This window comes from Echinops telfairi, unplaced genomic scaffold, assembly GCF_000313985.2.
Source record: "Echinops telfairi isolate 266 unplaced genomic scaffold, ASM31398v2 ScPeMD7_7457;HRSCAF=8495, whole genome shotgun sequence".
Taxonomy (NCBI): Eukaryota; Metazoa; Chordata; class Mammalia; order Afrosoricida; family Tenrecidae; genus Echinops; species Echinops telfairi.
In genome coordinates, this window is record NW_022111357.1 from 37,046,453 (window position 1) to 37,055,713 (window position 9,261).

The 9,261-nt window shown below is 42.4% G+C and overlaps 1 pseudogene; it reads left to right on the forward strand.

The window, feature by feature from the left end:
• Positions 1 to 1,309: 1,309 nt before the first annotated feature.
• LOC101648165 lies at positions 1,310 to 2,054 on the forward strand (annotated as a pseudogene).
• Positions 2,055 to 9,261: the final 7,207 nt, after the last annotated feature.

Below are 9,261 nucleotides of genomic sequence, written 5' to 3' on the forward strand. Positions count from 1 at the left end.
TTTTTTTTTTTACAACAACCCAAAGATCAGAAACAACACAAGTACTCATCAACAGATGAATGGATAAACACGCTGTGGTAAACCCATGCAATAAACCATTTTTCAGCCACTAGGAGAAATGAAGTTCTGACACATGCTCCCACGCGGATGGACCTTGCAGACATACTAAGTGCCATAAACCGGATGCCGAGGACAAAGACAGATTGCATGATCCCACTTATATGAAAAGAGAAAAAAATGATTGGAACAAAAACCACTGGTGGAGGGGGGGGGTAGGGGGTGACCCTCCGGAGGACAGATTTGGGGTCACAAAAGCCCTTTGTAAAGAGATCATGATGGACGCTGCGCGACGTGGTGAATGGAAGTCATGTGACTGAAACGTACCCGTAAGGAGGGCTAACGTGGCGAATTTTGCTTTCTGTATGTGACCGCCATCCAATACAAAGGTGACCAAGAGTGTGAAGAGGAAAGGCAATGGAAGCTGCTGCCGTGTACAAATGATGGCTGTGTGCCTGCCCGGGTCCATGACCCGGAGGTGGGCGGGGAGCCACGGGGAGCTCCGCTGTCAGTGCGGCGCCTAAATCTGCTCCCACCTGCATTTCAGCAGCCGCCTCCACAGGTGATGCTTGGCACCAAATCTCCTACAAAGGACTCCAAACACCAAGACCTATTTGGCAGGAGAACTCTGGGACCCGTGTTAGGCCCCATTTTTCCTCACGAATTCCCACTTATCTTTCTCCCCGATCCTAACCCCGCATTAAAGCTGCAAAAATCATTGCAGAGTTTTAGTATCAGAAGTGCCTGTCTAGGACCGTCCCTCTGCATCTGTCAAAATGAGTTGATGGTTGAGATTCTTTCCCGAAAATTCTCTCTCGGGAAATTGTAACGTGTCCGAAATGAACTAGAACACCCACTAAACAAGCATGTGATCTCCATGCCGATTGTCCTAAACATCTAGGGTCGTAACTTGCGTATAGTAAATAGTCAAGAATTAGCTACTGAGTTAAGGATTTTGCGGAAAGAACTTCCAGCATGAAATGCCTAAATAACAAATCTGTCTATAGGATCGCTGTGCGCGGAAATAGACTTGGCTGCAACAGGTTTTTGTTTTTGTTCTCATACAGAGAGATCTCATGGCGTTTGACAGTTTTAATGTCTTTATGTTTGATTAAGAAACTATACAATATATATAAAGTTCAGTTATTTAAAATAATTCAGAATAAATGCTCCTGTTGTTGACCCTTGAGACCAGCCATGAAGTTTCAGGCCAAGATGATGGGCACGGCCGGTCTGAACCACTGTACACGCTAACTTCCCCAATGAACTTCAGGTGGAAGGTATGTCAGCAGTAAACAGAGATTTATATAGAACTGACACCAGGAAACGTATCTCAAGCCTTGAAAACTGCATAGAATGCCGGAGCCTTGCAACTCAAGCTGACTAGTAAGCATTTCCCCTGCCTTACAGCCTCCGTAGAACCGCTGTCTGTCTCAAGCAGCAGCCGCATTGTGACACATGACATCCCCATGAAAATTATTCCTAGAAAGCTGTGGAAGGATTCGCAAGAAGCTACAGTTCCAGAATCCGATGCTAGTGTTACTTACCAGATTGAAGGCTAGGAAGAGTGTTGTGGAAAACATGAAAACTGTTAGCAGTCACCTTGTTATTGAAGCAAACCTGAATGGAGAAACGAACTTGAAAATAGAAACGGAATTGCTGTGTGTTGCACTACAAGTCATTTTAAAGATCCTGGAAGTGCCCCCGTTAGCCTCTGAAAGTGCTTCTCAAGGTAGAAACCTGGGAGAAATGGCTGTAGTGGGCATAGATATTGAGACGCTCTGACAATCTCTTGTTGGACAAAAAGTGAATCCTGCCAAGGCCTTGGCAATGGTATGAAAAGCTGGGCTGTTCATTTTGATTTGCTTCAGGAAGATGTGTCCCTGTAGTACTTCACACCTTTCCAGACTTGGGGCTCAAAGACCCTTGTCGTGTTGAGGAGAGGTCGTAGGTTCGTGTGTTCTCAGCCATTGTTCGCTGTGATCAGAGTAGCATAAGTTATCCACACTTTACTACTGCCCCTTCTAAATGTTATAACTAAAAATTGAATTAATGAAATACAGCAGGAGAAGCAGATTATTTCAAACGCTTTCTTTATCCTCAAAATAAAATAAAATAGTTTGAACTACATCTTAACATGGTTATTATGAACAGGAGAATATAAAGGATGAGATGAAGAAAGGCTAATCTCACACCGATGGAAAAGATTTCATTTAATTCCTGCACCTTGAAACTTGATTAATAACAAACCAGGATATTTTCATTACATGGAATGCTACATCTACAATAATAAAAAGTACGTAATGACTTACATGGATGTATCTCAAAAACATTTTGCTGACTGAAAGAGACTTGACACAAAAGAGCACACGTATTGTGAGCTTTTACTGGCGTGAGATTCTCTTCAGGAGAAAGATAACTAGTATAGTATAGCCTCTGGCACTCGAGTAGTGATTAACTGTAAGGCATATGAGGAAAGTTTCTGCAGTTACGTTATTCTATATCTTGACAGGAGTTTGTGTTACACAAGTAAATGCGTTGGTAGAAATTTATCTAATGGAAGCAATTGTTTAATGCTATACTTCAGTTTCATGCATTTTGTTGCACGTGAATTTACCTCAGAAAAAGGTGAAGAGAACAAATATTGAACTCTGCTTAACTATGTCTTTAGGGGTGGGTGGCACAGGTATTCGCACTTATTATGACATGTATCAAAAGAGAGGATGGATTCATGTAAGAAACAAAGGGACACATAAAAATGTTCACACATCTGATTTGTTTTGGAAACAACAACAATGCATAAGAAACCAACCAGTAATAAACAAGGCTGCCTTGTTCCTCCGGTACCGAGGATCCTGGTGGAAAGACTGGGAGAGAGGGGGATGAGGGAAAACAACACTTGCCAGTGTTCACAGTTCTGTAAAGCTCTGACCTAGATCCACGGTCATGTTCCAAATAGCCCACCCCACCCCAGAAAACACATACAAATCGTTAAACTCGACAAAGATGAGGAGGGAACTCAAAATGGACCACAACGTGATCACTGAACATTCTACCGCAAAGGAACCAGAGCTGCAATGAAGAGGACAGGGAATGAAGAACTGATCAAAGTCACCATTGGTCTGCCAGTTTGTCACCCGGGGTTGCTGTGAGGCTGGAATCTATGTCACTGGTATTTCAAAGGCCAGTAGGGACACGCAAAGTGAACAGTGCTTCCAGACCAAGAACAGACTATGAAGAAGGAATAGACAGTCCACTTCAGAAGAATTAGCCATTGGAAACTCTAGGGATAGCATCAACCATTGTCAGTGGCTGCAGACCTACAGAGTCGAAACAGGTCGTGGTCAGGGATAGAGCCCAAAGGTGGGCTCCTCAGGACAGGAGGCACTCAGACTCTGACTGAGGAAGAGCTGCCTTCTCAAAGTAGAGTCTATCCTACTGGCACAGATGCAGTAAAGCCTGTGGGAATAAAGCTCTGAGGACCTTCATTTACTGATGGGGGATGACTCAAAATACGAGGAAACAGCTGCAAAACCAATGAACAATTTGAACTTGGAATGTATGAAGCATGAATCTAGGGGATTTGGAAGTCATTAAAAATGAACGGACATGCAGAAAGATTGGACTGGTATTGGCCATTGTGAATCACGACGGGAATGACACAATCAAGAAGATGGCATTGAATTCATTGTCAAAAAAGGATATTTTAAATCTATCTTGAAGTCCAATACAATTTGTGACAGTATAATGTCTATCCTCATACAAGGAAATCCAATCAACATAATAATTATTCAAATGTGTGCAGCAACCACTAAACCTAGAGATGAAGTAACTGAAGAATTATATCAGTACCATCAGTCTCACATCAATCCAACATGCAATGAGGATGTATTGATTATCATTTGTGATTAGAATGCAAAAGTTGGAAACAACGAGAAAGAACAGTAGTTGGAAAATATAATTTTAGTGATAAATATAAAGCTGGAGATCACATTACAGAATTGCGCAAGACCATGGACTTGCTCTTAGCAAATATCTTTTCCCAACAACACAGAAGGCAACTATACACGTGGACTTCTCCAGACATAACACAGAAATCAAACTGACTACATCTGTGGGAAGAGATGGTGGAAGCGCTCACTATCAGCAGCTAAAACAAGGCCCGGGCCTGACTGTGGAACAGACCATCAATTGCTCATATGTAAGTTCAGGTTGACATTGAAGAAAATGAAAACAAGCCCATGAGAACCGATATACACCTTTGAGACTCTCCCACCTGAATTTCAAGAACATCTCAGGAACAGATTTGATGTATTCAACACTAATGACCAAAGACCTGGTGAGCCGTGGGAGGGCATCCAGACCATCATTCATGAAGAGAGCAAAAGGTCATTAACGAGACAGGAAAGAAAAGATCAAAGTGGATGTCAGGAGAGACTCTTAAACTTGCTCTTAATCAGAGGAGATAGGGCAAATGGAAGAAAGAATGACGTCAAAGAGCTGAACAAAAAATTTCAAAGGGGCAGCTCAAGAAGTCAAAGTAAATATTAGTGAACGCTCGTTTATCGCGGTTAATCAGTTCTAGACCCTACCGTGATAAATGAAATTCCGCGAAGTAGGATTCCTTATTTGTAAATCAAATATTTTCGTAGTTAGAGCATAGAGGACATGAAAAAACACCCTTTAGTCACCATTACACTCATATCACCCAATTTATTAAACGAAAAAGGGAAAATACAGTAAAACATTTTGGACGTTACAATTATCATTTATTATTTATTATATTATTTATGGCATCAAGCGTGTACAGTATGAGCCAATCAGTGGCAGTAATGACAGAGCATGCGCTGTTACGAAAAAACCGCGATAGAGTGAAGTCGCGGAAGTCGAAGCACGAAGTGGCGAGGGTTCACTGTATAATGAAATGTGTAAAGACCTAGAATTAGAAAAACAAAAGGGAAGAACATACTAAGCATATCTTAAACTGAGAGAACTCAAAAAAAATTCAAGCCATAAGATGCAATATTGAAATATCCTATGGGAAAAATATTGGATGCAGAAAACATCCACACAAAAAATGAAGCAAAGAATAAACAAAGTCACGGTACTAAAAAAGAACTGGTCAATATTGCACCATTTCAAGAGGCAGCATATGATCAAGAACCAAAGGTATTAAAGGAAGAAGTTCAAGCTGCATCGAAAGCGTGAATCAAAAACCAGGCTCCAGGAATTGATGGAATACCCACTGACACGTCTCAACCAGCTGATGAAGCACCACAAGCGCTCACTCACCTACGTCAGGAAACGTAGATGGCAGCTAGTGGCCAACTGACTGGATGAGATCCATATGTGTGCCCATTCCAAAGAAAGGTGACCCACCAGAACACTCCAATTATAGAACACGAAGTAGAAATAAACGAACAGGGACAGCTCTTCCTTACAGTCTAATTCCATCTAATAAGTGTAGAAGGAAGGACACAGCATAGCCCACTTAAGTACTACAGAAACAGTAGCGTCTGTCTAGCAAGATCCTCCAGTGAATGCTCAAGGAAGCAGGAGAAATTTCAGTGACACAGTTGAGCAAAGGGAACATCGAGATTAATTCATGGAGAGCAGGGGCCCCTTGGGACTGAATGAGGTGGGCGTGATATCGCTTCTGTAATACTCCAGTAAAAACGACATACCTTCACCTAATCAGGAGAAAACTTCGGAAAATGCTAGACTCAGAACATGCCACCAAAGAAGTGGCCCTAACATCTCAAAAGGCCCAAAAGAACAACTGAGGCGCCGTCGCAGAGCGGAAGAGACTGAAGAAGCGAGACAGCCAACTGCACTGTGCGATCCTGGCTGAGCCCCGCAGCGGAAACCAGATCAGGGACGTCAGGGGGGGGGTCCATGTTCCCATGGCGACCACCGTGCTGTGCTGACGGAAAAGGCTAAGGTGAGTGGCTCTGGGTGAAGGGTATCAGGGAACACCTCCACTACTTTCGTTACTTTGCTGTAAGTATGAAATTACTCCAAAATACATTCAAAAAATAAAATGAAGGACTGGAGAGAGGGAAACATGAGGGTACGTTAAAAAAGCAAACTACAGTTCACAGAATGCTTTATGACGTGAAAATATCCAAATGTGAAGCTATTGTGTCTCAGCATATTCCCCAGCTAGGTCCAGACTTCTAAAGATGTTGTTTCCTTCTCTCTCGCCCTTCCCCGAAGAATTCTGCACTCTGCTTTACACCATTTCAAAAGGACAGTTTTGGCATCCTTAAGGGACTCCCGTTGTCTTTTAACTATTTTTTGAGTTTGGGGAACAAAAAGAAGTCTGAAGGGGCAAGGTCAGTGGACCGGGTAAGATTTCCCAATGAAATTTTAGAGGACGGTCGGTCCTTGCTGCTCTTGAAGAATGAGCAGGTCTATTGTCGCGGTGGGAAATTTTTCTGTGTCCCTTTCTTGTCTTTTCTCGCCGATGCAGTTATCCATTTTCTTAAATCTTTATATTAAGCTCCTGGGCTCATCCTGTGTCCTTTGAGAACATCTATCACGATGGTCCCTTGGAAAACCCAGAAAAGTCACTACTGCCTTTGAGCTGACCTCTCTGCTTTGATGTAAACTGGCCCAGCAGTTGCCCTAGGAAGCCACTGTTTGATGGGACCTTGTTTTTATGTCACCCTAATGCAAGGAAGGCTGGTAAGTGTCCCTCTGAGAGAGTTTGTCTGCAGTCAGACATCGACTGCTGAGGCATGTTTAAACATGGTGACTGGAGTAAGTCTGTGCGTGTATGAACCGGAGCCCCGGGACAACACTGCTTCCTTTACCCTTGCATAAATAATGAAGAAGAATAGTAAAGATTAAATTTAACTGTGGCCACTTGTGATTTTCAAAACAAAATGTTATAAAAACCCAATAAACTAAATTTGATTTTGATTCTGGTGGTTAACATGTTTATTTCTAAGTGAACATACAGAGCAAGAGGACTCATCAATTTGGCAGGAATAAAGTTGATACACACAGGAGAACCCCCTTCTGGAGGCGGGAATTAGAACAATCTAAACAGTAAAAGGGCCAAGCACACAAGAGCAGAAGAATATTCAAAACCTCGGGAGTAAAAATGGAGTTACGAACGAGAGACAATTGCCTCTAAGGTCAAGTTTACTAATACCCAAGCTAACAAGACCCTAGATGCTAGGCATCTCTGAGTAGAGACAGTGGCCCTACTAAGAAGCTCACGCTATATCTCCAACCCAAGGCCTGTCCCTGTGAGTTCAGATAAATCTTATCAAGTTACTGATTAGAAGAGGGAGGAGGTGGTGAAGTCAGCTAGGCCAGAGCTGGTGTAAGTTGGTACAGTGCCCTTATTTAATATTATTTAATTGCTAAATAAACTGATTTAATGAATCCGCCCCACTGTAAAATGATGTAACAAACCATAAATCTGCACTGTAACCTTTGGTGTTCTGTATGAATGTACAGACTCTAACCCACATATTTATCACTGAACACCGGAAGCTGTGGAGCTGTAATGAAATATGCGCCTGTGCCTTGGAGACTGAGAACCAGGGGATGATGAAGGGAAAAACAGGATCTAAAGATTCACAGATCAGGAAATGTCCTATGAGATAATTCAGAAAGCTTCTGGTTCCCAGTATAGAACAGGAAACACCAAAGGTCCAGTCCAGCCCTAGGAGGATAGACATTTAGGGAACATTCCAAACCTCGTCCTCCTGGGAGCTCAGAAAGGAATCAGACCCAGAAGGCGGAGACGTCATCTGCTGCAGAACTTAGCTGGTTCTACAAACGAACGGTGCTTCTGGGAAAGTTTGTAACATAGAAATCAGTTTCAGGAATGGGCTCTAACTAGGAAACAAAAACAAAAAGCCAGCTTTCACGATGATGAATACTCTTCCAACTTGTATCATATAAAACTTGAATATTTAGGTCTAGAACTGACAGACCAAGTGAATTCAGAACGAACGATGGTTCACACTCATGCCCCTTTCACTGAACCGCAGCAAGCATTTCCCCAAGCCCTTGCTCTGTTCAGGCTTACATCAGGATCTTTTGTGCCCACATTTGTCTACGTGTAAGGAATGTAGTGTTCCAAATTGAATCCTGGGAAGTGAAAACTTCTAAATAACCATCATTTGAAACATAAAAATAGCCAATGCTCACGGAACACTTGCAATGTGCCAGGCACTGGGTGCAAAGCAATTAGATGTCCTCACTCATTGAATGGTAATAATTTCTCCCTAGACTGTTAACTGGACCTCAATAGGACACAGAGCAGACCTATTGTTGACTGGCAATTCTAAGAGATGGACTGATAACGCTGAGGGCAGCCTTTGAGCCTCCTCCACAGCCTTCCGTACATACTGAAGGTTTGCCAAGGATTGGAGTGAAATCATTCCAGCTGCATTTACTTCCCAAGTGCCAAGCAGGGCCACACCCCCCAGACAAGGCTCCACTAGTCCCTTATAATGCTGCCTAATATGAATATGCCGCGCTTTTCTCTAACACTCAAAGAATATGCTTCTTAGCGAAGTAATTTTGTGACAAAGCTGTACTCGTGCCGCCTGGGAAAGAATATGAGACGTCAAAGCCATGTCAATCCACTCAAAGATTCGGCAACAAGCATGTAATACGGCAAAACAGTTCTGGAAGGTCCTCTGCTCTAAGAGACATTCTGGGACGATATGTTTAAAAGGGAAGGTGAGCACTAATCCTTTACAATAACTGTTGTAAGTCAAGTCACCTCTAGTTCCTTTTCTGAATCAGAACAAGAAAGAGGCACATGTGGTTCTGTATACATGTCACACACAGCTTCTTACTGTGTCTTTCATGTCAAACTTAAAATAAACCAAGTTTATTCTTAAGGATTGTTTCATCTCATTGGCATTAAAGGCATACTTTGGTTTATTGCACTTCACAGACAGTTCATTTTGTACAAACTGAAGGTTTGTGTCAACCTGCGTTCAACAAGTCTTTGGCCACCATTTTTCTATGAGTATGAGCTTGCTCATTTTGTAGCCCTGTGTCACATTTAGTAATTCTCACAGTATTTAAGCCCATTCATAATGCTGTTGGACACGTAGTAGACTATAGTATAGTCTAAACATAACGTCTACAATAACGTCTACTTGCACCGGGAAATAACAACAACAACAACAAATGAGTCTCATTTTATTTATTCTACCTCTCCGGAGGTAC